The sequence below is a fragment of the Chelonia mydas genome, chromosome 14, assembly GCF_015237465.2.
Source record: "Chelonia mydas isolate rCheMyd1 chromosome 14, rCheMyd1.pri.v2, whole genome shotgun sequence".
NCBI classification, from domain to species: domain Eukaryota; kingdom Metazoa; phylum Chordata; order Testudines; family Cheloniidae; genus Chelonia; species Chelonia mydas.
The window spans coordinates 12,382,238-12,402,284 of record NC_051254.2 but is presented as its reverse complement, the minus strand read 5'-3'; the positions used below and the strand labels follow the sequence as shown (position 1 = coordinate 12,402,284).

At 42.1% G+C, this 20,047-nt stretch overlaps 1 long non-coding RNA gene across 5 annotated transcripts in view; it reads left to right on the top strand.

Moving 5' to 3' along the window:
• Nucleotides 1-20,047, top strand: part of LOC122462899 — a 185,117-nt gene that overhangs the window by 127,337 nt on the left and 37,733 nt on the right. For 4 of the 5 annotated variants that reach the window (XR_006285791.1, XR_006285790.1, XR_006285788.1 and 1 more), the window contains one exon: nt 10,658-10,742. This is a non-coding gene — a long non-coding RNA (uncharacterized LOC122462899). Of the gene's footprint in view, nt 1-10,657; nt 10,743-15,106; nt 15,195-20,047 lie in introns of those variants that run through there. The other variant, XR_006285789.1, reaches the window with a different exon arrangement.

Sequence of the window (20,047 nt, the reverse complement as noted above, 5' to 3'; positions counted from 1 at the left end):
GTGTATCACTCTGTGTATTCAGCAGTATCTCAGGCATACCTTTAGTATATCATATAGTTATAGATTTATTGTACTAATAAAAGTACATAGAAGTTATGGCATGCTTCAGGTCCCTTACCCACCAGAGACACTTCCTTCAGAATGTGAAAATAAATACCCAGTGCTCATACCTTATTTATAACCTATATTGCTTCAGGTTCTTAATACTTTAATAATTAATCTTCACTAATATAAACACCATTAGAATTTATTTGGTAAGACATGACATCTACATTACCTCTCCTACAGTTAAAATATTTATTTGTAAAACAGGGTTTCTTTCTACAGATTAAGTGCCCAAATCTGCTATCCTTACACAACTGGACTACTCCAATGAGTAAAGACTGTAGACTGGCCAGAGATACTCGTTATAAACCATAACTGTTCTGCTGGAGACATGTTGAACCCAAATTGTTCTCCCTCATCTCTAAAATATATATTAAAAAATAAAAAAAAAACCAAACAGCTAGACTGGCGAATACCAGACAATTAGTGATTTGGGAACTTCATACTTGCTAATGCAAGGAATCACAAATAAACATACTATAGCAGAAATGCTGAGCACAATGTATCTGCCAGAAAAACATGTTGAGGATGTATCTTCCTCATGTTTAACTGTTTACAGAGATAATGTTGTGGAAAGAAGTTACTAGAAGAATACAACAGGTGTGGCTGTGCTCAAGACACAAAAATCAATTAAATAAAAAGCAAGTGAGAGCTATTTAGTATTTAAGAGCAATTCAGCATTATAACTGGCTATGCCTTTAGTTTGACTATTGCTTTACTCTAGTTGGTGCTTTGGCTGTCCCTAAGTTCCTTTTTACATTGTTTCATACTTGTGCTACCAATATCCTTGACTCTTCACATCTCAGTAACTGTCTCTGTTAGTTGATCTCTCTGACTCTTCTCTTTCTATTGTATGCCATTGGAGAAGTTAATACTTTGTTCAATTGTTTTTAAATTTGGTGTAATATAAATCTTGTCTCAAAGTGGTTCATTTATTAAAGCAAATACCGTATCCTTCCAAATCCAGACCATTAGTGCCTTTTTTTGCTTGGTGGTGATTGCCACTTAAATGAAACCCAGAATGGGATTCAGGTATATGTGAAATGTGTGGAAGGATTTCAGTCTAGTTTCCAATAGACTTGCATCTCCATCATATCTGGACATCTTTCTTAGTAGTTTCCTCAGAGACACCCAAAGACTGACTGGACAGGATGGTGAGCTGGTCTTGCATACATTCAACAAGATCGGGGTGAGGCATGTTGTTGAGTGACAGTAAGCACAGGAAGAAAAGGAGGACTTGTGGCACCTTAGAGACTAACAAATTTATTTGAGCATAAGCTTTTGTGAGCTACAGCTCACTTCTTCGGATGCATGCTGTAGCTCAGGAAAGCTTATGCTCAAATAAATTTGTTAGTCTCTAAGGTGCCACAAGTCCTCCTTTTCTTTTTGCGGATTCAGACTAACACGGCTGCTACTCTGAAACCTGTCAGTAAGCACAGGAAACTTGTATTTCTCTTGCTTGTTGTGAATCTGATTTGTAGTTAGAGGGCTTCAGTCTCCAGTTCTGATCATCTGACACCATTCCAGAGTGCTAAGAGTCACCTAATATATACTGCTGACTTTCTGATTGTTTTGTGGCACTGACGTGTTTCCTTAGCAGACTCCTTCCTTGTTACAGAAGTTGTTCAATGCTTATCCCAGAACAAACCAGGGAACGCTATTCAACCTCCAGATTCAGCATCAGGAATATAAAACATCGCAGTGATGAGGTCTGAGTTGTAATGCTGAAGAAAGTTATGGCTATTAAATCTCAGGGGAAAACTGAGGACGTGAACTTTTGCCAAAGTGAATATATACAGAACCATAAGGAGAGAAAGTGAGGGAAGCAAAGAAAGATTGAAGGTCAGACCTATCAAGCTCTGGGAGCATGTTGGAGAAGAGAGATTAGTGACAGCAATATTGAACCTTTCTGGAGACACAAGATTTAAAAGCTTTAATTGAAACATCAGCACTTGCCTTGACACTGGGAGCATGGCAATCCTTCTCACAGAAATGCATAACAGTAGCAAGAGTCTCCGACGACAACGGCTATAACTTAAGGAATACTTTTTATTTCCTTTAAAAAAACAACAACAGTAGTACTGGCAGATGCTGGACTTGGCAAACTGCCCAGTGTTTCCCCCTCTTCTCCTTATAACAGGATCCAAACCCTGCTACCTTTCCTAATGCTAGTGATGTGAGATATCTCCATATACATCACAGATGACTGAAAACAGAAGCCTTCAGGATATTTTCTTGTTGCTCGAGAAAACAATTTTGCCTTAGTTGGAAATCCATCTCCTCACTTAAGCCTTTCGGAGCCAATGTCTGCAGGGTGTTATACCAATATGTTTCCCTTTCGGTGAAGTTTATTCTTGCTGTTCAGTGTCAGCTTCTCTACTCCTGTATGAACAGTGGGGTATGTTCCATGTCTGTGACCTTGAGGCTAGAGCAGGAGGGTTGCTTCCTCCTAGTAAATGCCTTGCCAGAATTTAATCTAAGCCTTTGCTTCTAATAGCAGCACTCAGCCTGCATCATCTCTCAAGGAGTGATTATGGGTTACGAGTAATATTTGGGTACAGTAGGCAGGTTTATTTTATATTTACAGAGACCTTGGCTGAGATTTTCAAAAGTGACTTGTGATTTTGCAAGCCCAACTCCTGACACCTTAAAAGAATCTGATTTTTCATAGAATGCGGATTCCCCTGCCCTCTGAAAATAAGGCCCCTATAAGACACATTAGGGTGGGCTCTCAAAATCATGAATCACTTTTGAAAATCTCAGACTTGATTTCTCCCTCCCCTGCCCGCCTGGTTTTTGAAGGCTTAAACGTGGAGAGGAGGATGGTCATGTTGTTCAAAGCAGAGGATTTGGGAGTCAAGAGAGATGAGTACAGTTTCCTGCTCTGATACAGACTTCCCATGTGACCTTGGGCAAGTCACTTAATTTTTCTCTAGTTGACCACCTCATCTCGCAGAGTTGTGAGGATAAATTCATTAATTTTTGCAAGGTGCTCAATTACTATGGCAATGTGGGACACGTAAGTCTCACATAGACTTGCTATGAGCAGATGAACATTGAAAGGATCTTTGCTCATTGATTACTGCTCTTGGGCAATGAACCCTAGCCAAAAGTGATTTGTTCTGTCTGAGCCTTTGTGATGTTTAAACTCCAGATTTGAATTTTGCACCTTGAGCACCTGTTGAACATTGAATCATGAGTTCTTCCTGTTTTCTTTTTGAAGTTGCCCTGTTTGTTAGACCTCAAAAGTAAGTTTAGAATGAAACTTTGCAAGTAAAATATAGGTCATAAAAATATAAAGGAAATCAGGCTTAATGACCAAAATTCAGTTAAAGAATATGAAATAGTGAACTGTGGAAAGCAGACAGGAGAGCAGATGGGAATTTTTGGAAACTGATGAAAGAACAAGTTACCTGAGAAGAATAAGCACAGGAGTGTATATACTCAGGAGGTTAAACACACACAAAAGGAAATGAGAGGAGAGATGCAATGAACTGCTGCTTATCATATGAAAGATAAGGAGAGAGGTAGCAAGGGAAGTTTTGTTTTATTAAAAAGGAATTTAAAGAAAGCTCAGAAGAGCAGGGGAGGAAAACAAACTTTTGCTGAAGGTAAACAAGAGAGGATATCAGTGTACAATGTTTTTAAAATGTTACTATTTTTAATTCATAAAGATAGCAAGATGCATCATTTGTGGAACAACTATGAAAAAGAAATGGGATTGCTCATGTGCATTTTAAGAATAATTTGTTTATTAGTAAGGGATCATATTAATTAAATAATATTACAGCAGATAAACAAGACTCGGAAAATCTATTGAGAATTTTCTCCCATTCCTCCTACTGTTTGTTAATTTAGGGACCAGTCCTCTCATAGAAACCAATGGCAACACTCACTTTTTCTTCAGTGGTGCAAGATCAGGCATCAGGTGCTGGTAAAATGGACCAGCTTGAAAAGCTCCATTTATGCATAGAACATGCATTGCCACTGAATAAGTGCTGTATACAAGTCCCACCGTCTCCTCCCCACGTGCTCTGTGTTCCATAAATGTGCCTAGGTCCTGATCCACAGAGTCCTCTAGGTGTGAGACAGTAATTAACTCTCCCTAGGCCGTTAGTGTATCATAATGCTTAGTATGTCTGCTTGAGGCTGCCAGCAAAGGAGTCTGCTGGAAAGGTTTTGTGATATAGTTATGTATCCAATGAGACTCACTTCATATCAACCATGGAACAGGTGTGGCAAATGGGGAAAGAAATTAACCTGATTTTAGTCTGTGCTCTATTCACCTGATTTGTATGGGACATTTTAGGATCTGCTTTTCAATAAGGTTGTGAGAAAAATCCTTTCTGTTTTTATAAAAGGCCATTAATGTATCCCTGACTGTTTCACTGACTTCCTCCCCCTCAACTGTCTTTTTTTTTTTTATAAGCATCAAGCTAATTAAATACTCCTGCACTTTTAATGTGGATTGTAAAATGTTAATTAAATGTAGTGATTAGAGAAAGAATAATGATGGCCGCCACACATAGAGAGACACTAAAAAAATTCCAAACCCAAAATGGCATTTCAAGACTTTCTCTGGGGCCAGAAATAGCCTTCAAGGAGGAGAGAATAAGCAGCATGTTTCGAAGGGACCCCCCATCAGAAGCAGGCAGTGAAGGGAACAACTTTTCCTCTTCCTTCTCTCAGTGCATCTCCCTGCCCAAAAACAATTATTTCTCAAAGATGTGAGTGATTATATGCCTTTTTCTGCTCTGCAGCTATTTCTTCTAAGCTTTCAAAGGTCCCTGGAAATAGGCCTGGCCAGGAAGCATGGATTAGAAAAACTGTTTCATTGGAATGGCCATACAAATATAAAAGACAACTTTACAAGATGTGAATCTGGACAGTGATCTAAGGAAAATGTGATGGGGGTCAAATTTTGTGCTTTTTAAAAATGGTATTAATAGGGGCCTTTTGTAAGCAAGAACACCCCATACTTGGAGGTGACTTATTTAAAATCAAATGTGACTTTTATTTTTTCTTCCTGTACTGTGTTCAGATAATGGTGATGGTGGGGCAGAGGTGTCTGTTTCTTTTGTGGGCAATACTCTACGATTATTTTAGTTTTATAATATAAAGTCATATTTCTATGGCAGATATATAATTAGGTCATAAAAGAATTGTTACACACAGGGCTGCCATGGGAGGTTTCTGAACCCATGGGACATTAGAAAGTCCTGGATCTAATTTATCACAATGGTAAAAGAACATTCTTCCATAGCAGCTAGGTGATTAATACAGTAACTAATTGTTTGCTATCTCTCATATAGTCATTGTTTCTATCCCTTCCAACAATCATCGTCATACTATGTACCATCTCTTTCACCTTCCCCAATTCCTCATGCTAACTGCAGTGTTCAGTATACTGGTAAGGATCTTCTGAGGTCACTGGGGTGACCTATGGAGTGCACAGAGTAACATGGTGCAAAGACAGAGCAGCAACTAAGGCTTAAGAACTGCTCTGATTTCCATGGTCTCTGTCAGAAAGAGGTGGAGGAAAACTGTATCAAGCATAATGTAGCCTTCAAAGTGCAAGACACTCCAGGGAGTATCCTGTTTTCCTTATCTATCCTCATCTTGGAGGTCTTAGCTACCGGCTGAAATTAGGCACACAAAATCTAAGGTCAGGTACACTATATGGAGAATAGGAGTACTTGTGGCACCTTAGAGTCTAACACATTTATTTGAGCATAAGCTTTCGTGAGCTACAGCTCACTTCATCAGATGCATGCAGTGGAAAATACAGTGGGGAGATTTATATACACAGAGACCATGAAACAATGGGTGTTACCATACACACTGTAACCAGAGTGATCACGTAAGGTGAGCTATTACCAGCAGGAGAGCGGGGGGGGAGGGACGGACCTTTTATAGTGATAATCAAGATGGGCCATTTCCAGCAGTTGACAAGAACATATGAGGAACAGTGTTTGTGTGTGTGTGGGGGGGAGATAAACAGGGGGAAATAGTTTTACTTTGTGTAATGACACATCCACTCTCAGTCTTTATTCAAGCCTAAGTTAGTTGTATCCAGTTTGCAAATTAATTCCAATTCAGCAGTCTCTCGTTGGAGTCTGTTTTTGAAGATTTTGTTGAAGAATTGCCACTTTTAGGTCTGTAATCGAGTGACCAAAGACATTGAAGTGTTCTCCGACTGTTTTTTGAATGTTATAATTCTTGATGTCTGATTTGTGTCCATTTATTCTTTTACTTAGAGACTGTCCAGTTTGACCAATGTACATGGCAGAGGGGCATTGCTGGCACATGATGGCATATATCACATTGGTAGATGCGCAGGTGAACGAGCCTCTGATAGCGTGACTGATGTGATAGGCCCCATGATGGTGTCCCCTGAATAGATATGTGGACACAGTTGGCAACGGGCTTTGTTACAAGGATCGGTTCCTGGGTTAGTGGTTCTGTTGTGTGGTGTGTGGTTGCTGGTGAGTATTTGCTTCAGGTTGGGGAGCTGCCTGTAAGCAAGGACTGGCCTGTCTCCCAAGATCTGTGAGAGTGACGGGTCGTCCTTCAGGATAGGTTGTAGATCCTTGATGATGCGCTGGAGAGGTTTTAGTTGGGGGCTGAAGGTGACGGCTAGTGGCGTTCAGTTATTTTCTTTGTTGGGCCTGTCCTGTAGTAGGTAACTTCTGGGTACTCTTCTGGCTCTGTCAGTCTGTTTCTTCACTTCAGCAGGTGGGAACTGTAGTTGTAAGAACGCTTGATAGAGATCTTGTAGGTGTTTGTCTCTGTCTGAGGGGTTGGAGCAAATGCGGTTGTATCGTAGAGCTTGGCTGTAGACAATGGATCGTGTGGCGTGGTCTGGATGAAAGCTGGAGGCATGTAGGTAAGCATAGTGGTCAGTAGGTTTCCAGTATAGAGTGGTGTTGATGTGACCATCGCTTATTAGCACCGTAGTGTCCAGGAAGTGGATCTCTTGTGTGGACTGGTCCAGGCTGAGGTTGATGGTGGGATGGAAATTGTTGAGATCATGGTGGAAGTCCTCAAGGGCTTCTTTTCCATGGGTCCAGATGATGAAGATGTCATCAATGTAGCACAAGTAGAGTAGGGGCATTAGGGGACGAGAGCTGAGGAAGCATGGTTCTAAGTCAGCCATAAAAATGTTGGCATACTGTGGGGCCATGTGGGTACCCATAGCAGTGCTGCTGATTTGAAGGTATACATTGTCCCCAAATGTGAAATAGTTATGGGTGAGGACAAAGTCACAAAGTTCAGCCACCAGGTTTGCCGTGACATTATCGGGGATACCGTTCCTGACGGCCTGTAGTCCATCTTTGTGTGGAATGTTGGTGTAGAGGGCTTCTACATCCATAGTGGCTAGGATGGTGTTTTCAGGAAGATCACTGATGGATTGTAGTTTCCTGAGGAACTCAGTGGTGTCTCTAAGATAGCTGGGAGTGCTGGTAGCATAGGGCCTGAGGAGAATACTTATTTTAAAATGGCTTCTTTGCAACAAAAAATGTTTTTGACCTATCTAAAAAAAAAAAATCAAATTTTTGAAATTTAAACATTGATACACTTCTTAACCACAGCAAGGTCTGACATATAGGCAGCCACTTCAATTTCTTAATTAACAATTAGATCTGATTATTTCTCTTTATGCTGGGATTTTATTCTATTTTATGTAGATCCTTCTACTGCCTTCCTCACCATAGTATCAAAGCACCTTTCAGTAGTGCATTAAGCAATGTTACTAACATCTGAAGTGGTTGCATATGTTTGTGCTGGATGATATGCATGCTGAAATAGAGCTGGATGAATCCTATGCTTTCTATAAATTGTTGAGCTGTTGCTGTTTTCTGTGTTTTATATTCCTTGATTGGATTTCATTGGTTTTTTTTACTATTTGGGCTGGTAGCTGTGCTACATGAAAAAAACATTATTCTCTGTAACAGTGGAGGTTAGTGTTGGAAAATGTTTATAAAACTTCATAGCTTATTGTCTTCTGCTATCCAGTAGCTTTGAAAACTCATTTACTGCCCTAGTAATGACGACATATTGTAGGACACCTGGTTGTTGATCCAGGTCCTTGTGATATTGCCACTTAGAGATGCCAGTTGCCTGGTTTTTAACATGAATGTTGCTAAAAAGTTGCTTTTTGCTTTCTATCGTTGGTTTAAAGTTTCCAGACCAGTGGTGAGCTGGAGCCGGTTTGCGCGAACTGGTTGTTAAACTTTGAAGCTGGTTTAGAACTGGTTGTTAAAGGAGTGGGCAAACTCCAGCCCACGGGCCACATCCGGCTCGCAGGACTGTCCTGTCCGGCCTGCCTGAGCTCCCGGCTGGGGAGGCTCCCCTGGCTGAGAATCCCTTTTTAATTTTTACTCACCCGGTGGCACTTTGGCAGCGGGTCCTTCACTCGCTCTGGGTTTTCAGTGGCACTTCGGCGGCACATCCTTCAGTGCCGCTGAAGACCTGGAGCGACTGAAGGAACCAGTTTTGGCAGCTCATCACTGGATAAAACCGCAAATTTCCACCAAAGATAATTAGCCATTTCCATTCTTAAACATGCTATGGAGACGCGTGTACATCTTAGCTTTCAACTAACTCTTCTCTCGGATTTCCAGTAGCCCCATAACCTCACCATTTTGTAATGTGGTTATATTGTTTGGCAAATTTGTCAACATGTAGCTCTTTGTAAGTGAATACAGAACTTTGCCAAGGATTGCCCAAATGTAAGCTTTATAGGTCTGACAAATGGTTGTAATATATAGATGATGAGCTCATTCTTGCTGGATTTGTTCTTTGTTGTTATAATGACTTTGGATCTGGCTGCTGAAAGCACAAAAGCCTCCAATCATCCAAATACAGTAGTTCATGTTGTACATAATAGAGTGCAAATATGTGAGAGCAGACAGGAGTTAAATGAATGGCTAAAAGTGAGGATGGTTCTTTCACATGCATGAGCCTGTAAGTAAAACTCATGGAGCACATGAAAGAAGGATTGTTCCATGGGCAAATGTCTTTTAAGGAAAACAGGCATTTCTCATGGAAGAATAAACCCCTGGGTTGACCTTCTTCAAAGCAGACTAGCATAATTAGAATATTTTTCCATTAAAATTAATAGAAGATGTATCTAAATCTGAATCATGGTCTGAGAGATGAAAAGTGTCTCGTCACCTGCTCACATACAGTTCATCAGAATAGAGTGATCTGTGCTAGAAGTTTGTATGCTGCACAATTAGGCTCACACTTAGTATGCACCTGAGGAACTAAGAGGGATAGAAGAGAGAATAAATATCCGAAGATTGATACAAATGACAACTATTGGAATTGATTGTGGGAACACAGTGTTTACTGAAATAACATTGACTTGGTGCTACTGAGGAGGCTATTAGTGTTGAGACAAATGACTCTGGCTGCATATGCTATTTAACCAAAGAATGGTCCGTTCTAGAAGGCAATGTAATAGGCTTCATGTGAAAAAAAGGGAAAATCCTGGAAGACCCAAGATAGCATGGTAAAAACGTCTAGGGGAAAACAGAATTAGAAGTTTGACGCCATCGGGCAGTGGGCATGGGACCCTAGAGGAAAGTTGTGCAAAATAATATATGAAAGCTGAAATTCACTTACAAGAGAAGTATGCTAGCATGCAAAGGCAGCACATAAAATGAACGGTATTTGTATCAGAAAAAAGGAGCCAGCTATAGTATACTATCTGAGAAGGAGGCATATCTTTCTTGTTCGTGACAATGAAGTTATTCTGAGTGCATATTTATTGCTGCAGATGGCACTGTTTTTATGTGATACTTTAGATTAGGCTCAGATTGATAACCAGAAAATCTCGAGTACTCCACACACCTTAAAATGAATCTTAAAATTTCTTTAAATATTAATGCCTTCCTTCTAAGGTGAAAGATGACAGTACAGACAAGGATTTAATGGACTGATTTTATATTAAAAAGAGAGAAATAGAATATGAATCCCAAATCTGTTGCTCATCCTACATTTTTAATTACTCCTCCTAGCAGTATGTTTCATCTCTGAAACCTGGTCAAAATTCAGTGCATGCATATCTGCATCACGTGGACAAAGCAGAACAATTCCAAAATTTTGCAACGCTTGTCCACTATCTTTTGTGATACAGTCAAAGGTGGAGGCAGAAGATCAGCACTTAAAGGACTCTGGAATTATATCCAAGATTAACTGGAGCAAATGGAATGCTGCCGTAGTGCCAGTAATGAAAAAGAGTGGGGATGTCTGTATCTGTGGTGACTGCCAAGGTTACCATTAACCCAGCATTATATCCAGATCAGTATCCTTTACCCAGAATAGAAGATATAGTTGCCTCCTTAGCTTGTGGCAAGCATTTCTCCAAGACCAACCTGGCCCAAGACTATCTACAAATGGAAATATGAGACAGTGAGGGCCATTAGAGGGCTCACAACCTATTTAAAGGGTTACTACCCAATTCCCATGCACTATGTGGGGAAACTAGCAGGAACCTTTCTCAACCCCAAAGTAAATTTTTTTTCATGTTTTTCTCTTGTTCTAGGTATTTACTTTGTAATGAGAATTCACAGTAGCTTGAATTTGGCTTGAACATTAGCAGATGTCTGCACTGGATCAAGTGATGCATGGTAAGTTGGCCATTGAGTCAATGTTGTTTTAATACCTCCCTGTGGGAGGTAACTGCTGTCTTAATACCCTTGGGTAGTTTGCGCTTCGAACTCCATTGTTAGCTATTTGCAACTCCATGGTTTATCTTAACAAGGATGGTACATCTGCTGTAGGCTTTTATGTTGTATACAGGCACAATAAATTATACTAAAAGATCAGAGAGTGGGTGCAAAGATCACACGCAGGTCAGTACCTGGATGGGAGACAACAAAGAAACACCTGTGTACTGCAGGAATTAGTGTCCGGGCCAGTAGATGGCATTGTTCCTTCTAAACCTGCATGGAACTAATGCTTTTCATGTTCAATAACAATGCTGTTGGGGGTTGTGGTGAGTAACAGTCTTGCTAGAGGTGTCACTTTTTTGGCTGAGACATAAAACAAAGGCATTGTCACATGAGTGAATCTGAGTCGATTTATGGTTTTAAGTAGAATCCTGGGTAAATATTTGCAGTGAAAACCACAGGCCGACTTAGACTAAAGGCTTGAGAACATTTTAATTCAAACCTATTCATTAGAACCAAAAGTAGAGTGAACAGACATCCTGGTTTTAAAGGGACAGTCCTGTATTTAAGCCCTCAAGTGTCCTGACTTTTTCTTAAAAATGGGCTAATTGTCCCGTATTTTCTGTCTTCCCCTCCATCAGTACTGGCGGGTCCTGCTGCTGGTGGATCCCTGCTCACCAGCCACCCGCCCACCAGTGGTGAGTTGGGGGGGGGGGTCCAGAGGCCAGCGATGGGGCTGGGTGTGCAAGACTGGTGGTGGGGCGAACATGCAGGTCACGGGGCCGGCCGCTCCCCAGCTGGTCTGTCAGTGCAGCCCCCACTGCATGCCAGCTCTCAGCCGGCAGGGCTCCGCCACCTGTCCTGTTTCCAGCTGACACTGGCTGCGTGCTGCAAGCTGTGGTGGCTGGTCAGTGCGGGCAGACGCCAGGTAGCGACCAGTTATATGTCACCTGTGCTGCCCACCCATCGGCCCTTTATGTGCTTCCTCTCTGGCTGTCCTCTCCCTGCTTTGTCCCTTCACCCCACAGCCCTGCTGTTCCTCCATATTTCCCCCAGTAGGGCGCACCCTGCTCCCAGCGCTGTGTGGAGAACCAGCCCCTGGTTGGAGTGCTCGGCTCGCCAACAGCCTGGCTGGCAGGCTCCTTCCTTCCCTCACTGCCTTTGGTTGGGCCAGTGCCCCGGGAAAGCCCGAGATCCTCTGGCCGGGAAGAGCCGAGCCCTGCATATGCCAAAGCCCCGCACAGCGCTGGCATGGGAAAGCTAAGCTCTGGAGTGATGGGGGCGGGGAGTGATGTCCCGTCTGTTCGCACCCCGAACCAGCAGGCTCCACAGCAGCCGCCGGGGCAGGAGCTTAGCACCCTCTTCACCTGCCTCCCATCTTGGTTGTTCCCCCAGGAAGCACGTCCCCTAGGCACCCTCCTCTGCTGAGCCACCTCTCTGGCCGGTTTCACTGAAGTCAGTGTTCCTGCAGTCAGGTTCCTTGGGCCCTGGTGCACAATGCATCCTTAGGGCTTAACCCCTTGCTGCCTGCGACGTAGCCCAGGGACAGGAGGAGGCTGGGCTATATTGGTTGCCAGCAGCAGCCTGAAGTGTTAGCTGCCTTTTCTCTCTGTGAGGGCAGGAAGGGATAAGTTGCTTCCAGCCACACGGGAGCGGTGAGGAGGGGAAGAGATGAGCTCTGCTAAGACACAGGCCAGGTCATCCCTTCCCCCTTTTCTCCTCCCCTGCAGCTGGAAGCAGCTCCCATCCCTTGCCTCCCAATATCGAAAGGATGCTGCAGGCCACATTCTGGCAGAAATTGGGGGGCGCATGTGACCCTGCATGTTCTCCCCCCCCCCCCCCCCAAATGTGTTGCCTCAGGAAGATGTGGTGCCAGGTCCATCCTGGAGGCCCAGCCAGGCATGGAGGGCGGAGAGCCCTGGGCAGGGAGGGTTGGGTTGGTCGGTTACCTCCCCTGTGTGACAGAGGGGTGTGTGTGTGTGTGTGTCACCCCTCCCCGTATGAACCCTAAAGCCTTAAAGATAAGAAGGTAAATAAAAGGAATCCCACTACGCAGTATTTCTTTTTCACAGGGGCTCAGTAAACTTGATGTTAATTTGAACGTTTGTATGATTGATTGCTGTTGAACTCGCTTGAATATGAGTAATTTTACCAGGTGTCCTGTATTCAGCACAGGGAAATATGGTCACCCTAACCAAAAGTAAAACACAAAACTGCTGCGTTTCCCTTGGTTTTGTGAAGAGCTTGAAACCAGGCGATACGTCAAATTTCAGTCTATCATCAACACACTAATATTTGAAGAGCTGCATGCATCTGTGTGAACTGAAACAAAAAGTAATGTTGGCATGAGCCCATGTAAATAAAGTTAAACTGCCAGTTCTGCAACAGCTTTAGTATCAGCCATGGTGTCCTGGCCAACCTGCCCACTTAAAATTCACCCGGAGTTTCAGCTGAAATGCAGTATACTTCGCTTTTAATTGTAGGGCAGCGCCATGCACTGTTAAACAGAAGCTGTTTCAACCCCAGAGGTGACTTCATTTTGGTGATCTATGACCATTGGGATCCTTCAGGTTTAAATGCTATATAAGTATAAGGTGGTGGTGGTGTTTTAAAACTGTGTTCAGGCTCCAGAAATCTAGTGAGTATGAACAAATGCACATTAAATATTGATGTGTTTTGCAGACTTTACTTCTAACTCTTTCATTCTCTCCTCTTTTTCCTCCCCCACACTTTAATACTCTCTAGGTTACTAATACTAGTACACAGGTCCTTACTGTGTCCTAGTACTGAAGTCCTTACTCAGGTAGCGCACTCCTGAAACATATTTTCAGTTTTGACAAAATAAAGACTTTAGGATTGGGTCCAATAATGTTTTTATTTTGTGGGCGGAGGGTGAGAGTGCATGATACAAACACAATAAAACTTATATTATGCTTATATATTGTATATGTCAAGTTTTGCTACAGTGGCTCAAAAAAAAATACTGTTTCCAGTGGTATGTGATGTATTGGGAATTTCTTCAAAAATATAAGCACATGTTAGTTGCAGACATGACCATCTGCATTAGTATCTGTGAAGGAATGTTTGTATAGGTCTGTAGTGGTCATTAAAGGGTCAACATTTATCGACAATTGGGACACAGATAGTTTCTATTCTAAATGTAGAGGAAAAACAATGATGATTTCAGTTACCATTAGGTAGTGATTGTTTTCAGAAGCTGACCTTTCATTAGTGGTCGTTGTCCATAAAAGTAAAATCTGCAGTTACAATTTGAGCAGAACATGTATTTTTAGTTCAAAGCTGTTGGAGCAAAACATCCTATGGAAATTGCTTTTTGCTTGAGCAAGCAAAAACAACTCACAAACAAAACCCCCAAAACAAACAAAAAAAGCCTTTATTGTTTTCTCCATGAAACAGGAAGATTGGGTTATACTTAATGGGTCACCTCAGATGTGGAATTTTTTCACTGCTGAATAATCTATTTAGTTCATTGCCCTTTGAAACATTGCAAGAGTCTGGAAAAAATTCTTAATATTCTGTGGGTTCAGGATAAGCGCTAATGAAAATTTAAATTAAAAAAAAAGCACTCTCGGTTATTGAAATTAGTTTTCATCAAGTCCAGTCACGTTTGAACATGAATGAGATTTTCTAAGTGTGTGGTTGTCATTAGATATTGGCCCATGTTCTTTTCCATTCATATTCTTACACTATACCATTCCTGTGCTGTCTGAATGCTCTGCATCCATATGCTCCTGAACTTAGGGACAGTTTGGGGTCAAATGGTCTGAGACCCATCTCTGGTTGATTATGCCATTACAAGGCTCTCTTACATTTCAGGCTTCTAGGGCTAGATTCAGAAGGGGAACTTAGGTGTTGCCAGGCTCAGCTTTGTTGCAGTTAACTTTCGGGAGCCCCGCCACTAATAGTATTCACAACCCCAAATGAGGCACCTGGGTTCCCTATACAAAGCCTGGGGAGAGTTAGGTGCCTAAAAAAGGGATTCATAGAAGTCAGCACATTGAGCAGGGACCTGCTTAAGCTAACCAGTAAGAAAAGTGGACAGAGTGGTATGACAGAAGTCGCACACTTCAAAGGGAGTGAGGCACCTACCTCTGCTCAGGATTCAAAGTCATGAACCTTCTCTTGAAGTTAATGAGTAAGCCAGTCCTTTCTCAGGAAAAACGGAAGAAGAGGAGATGGTGCCTCCTTAATACTCAATCACGCAGTGATTAGAACTCACCCAAGATGTGGGAGATCCTGGAGTCATCCTCTCTCTCTCTCTGTCTCTGTCTCAGTGACTATATAAGTATTTCATACAACAGGGAACAGCGACAGCTGGAGAGATTGACAGAGACCCATCTCAGAATACCCTATAGCCCAGTGGTTAGGGCATGCAGCTGGGCAATAGAAGACCTGAATTCAAGTCATCTCGCTGAATCAGGCAGCATACAGATTTGAACCCACGTCTCCCACATCACCGGTGAGTGCTCCAGTCATTGGGCTATTGGATAAAAGGGAGGAGTGCATCAGCCCCGCCTCTTCCTTTTGTCATCTTTTGTGCAGGTTAAGCATGCTTTGAGCATGCCTACTGGATTGGGCCCTGCTGGGGACTTTGGAGGGAACTCCTAATTCATGAATCCTCTTGGGGTTTAGGTGTGAGTTAGGCACCGAGCAGCCTGACACGAACTTTTGTGGCTTTTTGTATGCCCGCCGGCAGAAATTTTAGGTTCCTCAGGGATTTTAGTAGTGGAAACCCAGATGCCTCCAGGGTTAGTTGGCAGCAGAGCAATGTGAATGTCAGTAGCACCTAAATGTTGGATTCACGGTATCTAAAACGGCAGTGAGGCATTTAAGTCCCCTTTGTGAATCTAGCTCCTATTGTGTAGGAAGCTTTATTTTTAAACTTTTCTCTTTATTTATTGGCTGTTGAAAGATAGGTGGTAGAAATGAAAATGTCTCAAGACTTCTCTGACAATTGACCTGGAATCGTCATTATAGTGGAAAGATATTTGTGATGAAGAATATAAAGCTGAGATTGATAAACAAATATATTTCAGCACCCTTTACAGCATCTAGTTAGATTTTTTTTTTTTTATCACCATGCTGGTCTGAAACTGCACCACCAGCTATCGGATAAAACGATCTATTGAGGTCCCTTTCCCCAGTTCCTGAACTAAAGGTTGAATACTAGTTGAATGACAATGAGCCATAAAAATAAGCTTTGTGGAGAAGATCAGCTAATCATACTGTTGCAGGAATTTAAATGCATTGTCTCCTTTGAATTTGTTTTCACCTTAAAGGGTAAATCATCTTTCTCATTATTTGTAAAACTTTGAATAAGTGGGGGAGAGAAATAGATGCACAAAAGAGAGCTTCTTGACATTCTTGTCAATATACATGTTTGGAACTGACAGCATGAGAAATTGTCGTATCAGTTTAAAAAAATGAAACTCCTCAGGGCTCTGAAAACACAAGATGAAGACAGTAGCATCTGTATTCTAGGGATGTGATATATGAATCTTTCTAACCATTCGAGGAAGATCAGTGACTGCCACACATGCTTTCCCTTCAAACATCATTACAGTAATTAGCATTATGAAAAGTGTTATAATAATGGTGTGTGTGTGTGTGTGTGGAGTTTGCAAGCAAATAAATACATAGGTGAATAACAACCCAGGCATAGGTGTAGGAGGAATTTGTAGTCAATTTTCCGGGGGAAACTGCATAATGCTGTAAAGCACAGTATAACTTAACGAGCTTATTACCAGCCTACTTATCTTATGCATTAGCATGGTATGCAAAGTCATGGAAAAGTACTTTCTGAAGCACAAGGTAATTGAGAAGCAAATTTGAATATAAGGCAGGAAGAAGCATAATATTAGAGACATGCAGAAATGTAACCACTGCTCACTAGGCTCCAGTGACAGGCTGAACTTTAAATGTCTTGGCTCTGGGGGATTTTAAGTCAGACCATAATGCTGCTCTGGCATTCCTGGTTTGTTTTTAAATTTTAAGTTTCAATTTTTTTTTTAATCTGGGCCCCATCCTGCACTGTGTTGGACATCCCTCAGATCCCGCTGAGGTCAGTGGGAATTCATCTGGTTAAGGAGCTCAGGATTTGGCTCAGTGGGTGCTGAGAGTTCACAGGACCTAGCATGATGGGATTTGTGGTATTAACTATGTTGATGTGAAGGAGGAAGTTCCATGTTGATTTTTGTGTTATGTTTCTGTGTAGCAGTAGCCCTACTGGTCCTGTATTTTATGTAAGGTTTTGTATAAAGAAGTATGTACAGCACGGTATCATTGATTTTGTTTGTAATGCTCGCATAAACTTCTTCTTGAGCTCAGCATGGTAGTTACCACTTGGCCTTTGCAATCTCTGTGTGTTGTTTCAATATTACAGCAATACGTAACTCTTATGGATCTCTACTTATTAAGGAATTTATTAAAAGGGAAATACAATGTAACTTGCTCTTAGAATTGTTCTCAAGGTGCCTTCTCTTAATGGCTGCTCTAAAACATTCCCTGTGAAGTTTTGTTTGACTATTTTTGCAAGATAACCAGTTTCTGCTGGTCCTTTCATTGTTTGAAACCTGTCGTAATGTGTCTATTTCATGGACCTAATCCTGAGAGCTGCTAAGCACAACCTGCTGCTGCTCAATTTGAAAAACCTGAGGATTGGGCCCAGTTATGCTATCCAGGGTTGCAATTGCTCAGTCTCTCTCCACCCAGTGATATCTGGCATTTAAATGCCACCCTCTATTTCAAAGGAGCACAAAATGCTTTATAAACTATAGAGAGAAATTGCCCCCTTGGGAATGAAATGCAGCTGCCTCTGGGGTGGTGAAATGCAATTGAAACCAATATAACAACACAGCTGTCAGATCCACACCTTATGTTTGGGTACATGCAGGGTAGGCAAACTTATGTAGTACATAAATTTCAGCCATGAGCTGAAGTAGTCATTGGACTGCTACTGGCAGAAGATAAAAACAAAATCAAGCATTGTAGTTTACAGGAGACTAGCACCTTCTCTGGTTCTCTCTTGCCTGGGTATGTGGGGAGCTGATAAGGAAAAGTACTGGGTGCTGCATTGTTTGTTGTTGTTTTTTAAAGCACCTGCGTTTTACAAGATGTTTTGCACTGTGGGAATTTCACCATGAAATTGGTCAAGATTTAAGAGCATACTTACTCACCTGACGATACAGTGTGTTTGAATGCTTAGCTCTATAAAACAAGTGTTACCAGGACCACCTTTTGACAAAGCTTTTCCATTATTTCAATACACCACATAGCCATAAAAGCAGCTAAAAGAGTTTTGTGTTTTTGTTTTTTGAAACTCTTCAAGGTCATTATTTGAATAGGAAGGTAATTGGATTTGAGACACCATAAGCTGTGGGATGTTTATGGCATCCCTAATGAATGGTACAAGGTACCACTTGTTCCAAATAATGTTGAAATTAGCATTGAAATGACTGTTGTCACTTTAAAGTTTAGATATGAAAAACAATTTGCAGTCAATCTTTTCTGATTTTTAGAATACTTTCTACATGGGTATCCACTCTAAATGGAATGATTAAACTATTTTACTAGCTCACTAATTCTTTCACAATTGCTTACCTCTCTTTATTGTCCAGCTACACTGAAAGAAGGACGGGAGACACTTGATATGGTTTTAATCAGGCCACAGCCTTAATATTAGATGTCTGGGACTACTCAATAGATAAAAGTGAACAGTACAGGTAACTCCATGCTCATTCACTATCTACCCAGACAGCTTCCACTAGCCCCGCTCTTTTTCCATCCAGATGTCACACTGCCTAGTATGGGACACAGCTAAAAATGCCAATCATAGGTCAGACTGCCATAAAACAGAGCATGTACCCCAAACTGGTGGTATGTTCTATCGTAAGATTTCACCAAGCCAATAACAAATATGTGCTTCCAAAACACTGTACTAGTTATTATGAGGCCACAGACAGTCTTCTTCAGGCACTCTAGCCCCTCATGCACCACCCAGACAAACCAGAATTCTGTGATAAATGATTATTAAAACCAAGAATCACACACATTCGGTTCTTCTGGTTCCAAAGCACCAGACACACACCCCAGGTCAAAATATACTTCAGATCTTATCCAAAACCCACGCTGGTAGCCAGTCCTTTAGTAAACTGAAAACTAAAAGTTTATTAATATATCTAAGGGAAGGTGAATGCAATCCCCCCTCCCCCCAGCACAAACACTTATGCAAAAACCAAGCCTTTTGTAGCTACTCTTTGAGGAGAGGATCATTATCTGCTGATTCCCTGTTCCCAGAGTCTCAAAATTAAAGCCCAAGCTGCAAAAAGGGAAAGTTAACCTATTCATGAGTGTGCTAGTTATGAGCTAAAGCTGTTATGAACTTGTTACCATAGAAAAACCCATTGGTTAGGTTTGAAGGACCGACTCTGACCATAATACTTGTTGGAGTTGGGAGTGATCTCTGGTAAGCTTATTAGCATGCATGTGGGTTCTTTTTATTTTTAAAAAATATGTTTTCTGTTTACTGATTTCACCTTAAGAATAAATGTGCTTGCTTAGGAAGAGCTGTGTGATAACGTGTAACTGTTGGCAGTTAATCTCTGGAGAGAAAGCAAAGCTCAGATCCTGGCTTGTTTAGGCAGTCTGGCTTACTGGAGAGATCACAGCATAGGCAGGGAACTGTGCAGCCTGGAAAAATCATGGTCAGGAGAGAGAGACACAAACAAGTCGCTACCATGACATGTGACAGAACAGCTGGGAGCCTCGAGTGGGTGCCTTTGAGGGACCACAAGTTCTGTTGCCCTGAGCTGTGACAGTCATTTTACAATATTTATGAAACTGCTTGCAAAGAACATTAATCCTGTGCTATATTTTGTAATAATTTCAGGCTTACTCAGGGGTGAAAGTAAAATTTCTCTCTTACCAGTATGGGGGAGACAGCCTTGGGTGGAAGGGGCGGGGCTTGGGGGGTCAGCGTCCCCCAGCCAGCCTGCTTGCGCCATCTGGGGCTCCAGTGGCGATTTAAAGGATCTGGAGCTCCAGCGCCGCAGTGGCTGGAGCCCCAGGCCCTTTTAAATCGATGGCTCCAGGGTAGCTGCTCCTTCCCCTCCCCACCGTTGGTGGCCCGGGTGGGGTCGAAAGGGGCATGGATGTTAAAGCGCTGCCGTGGCAGTGCTTTAAGCAGGGTCTTGTCGCGGCAGCGCTTTAAAGTCAGTGGTACAGGCCGGTACAGGTGGCCGCTT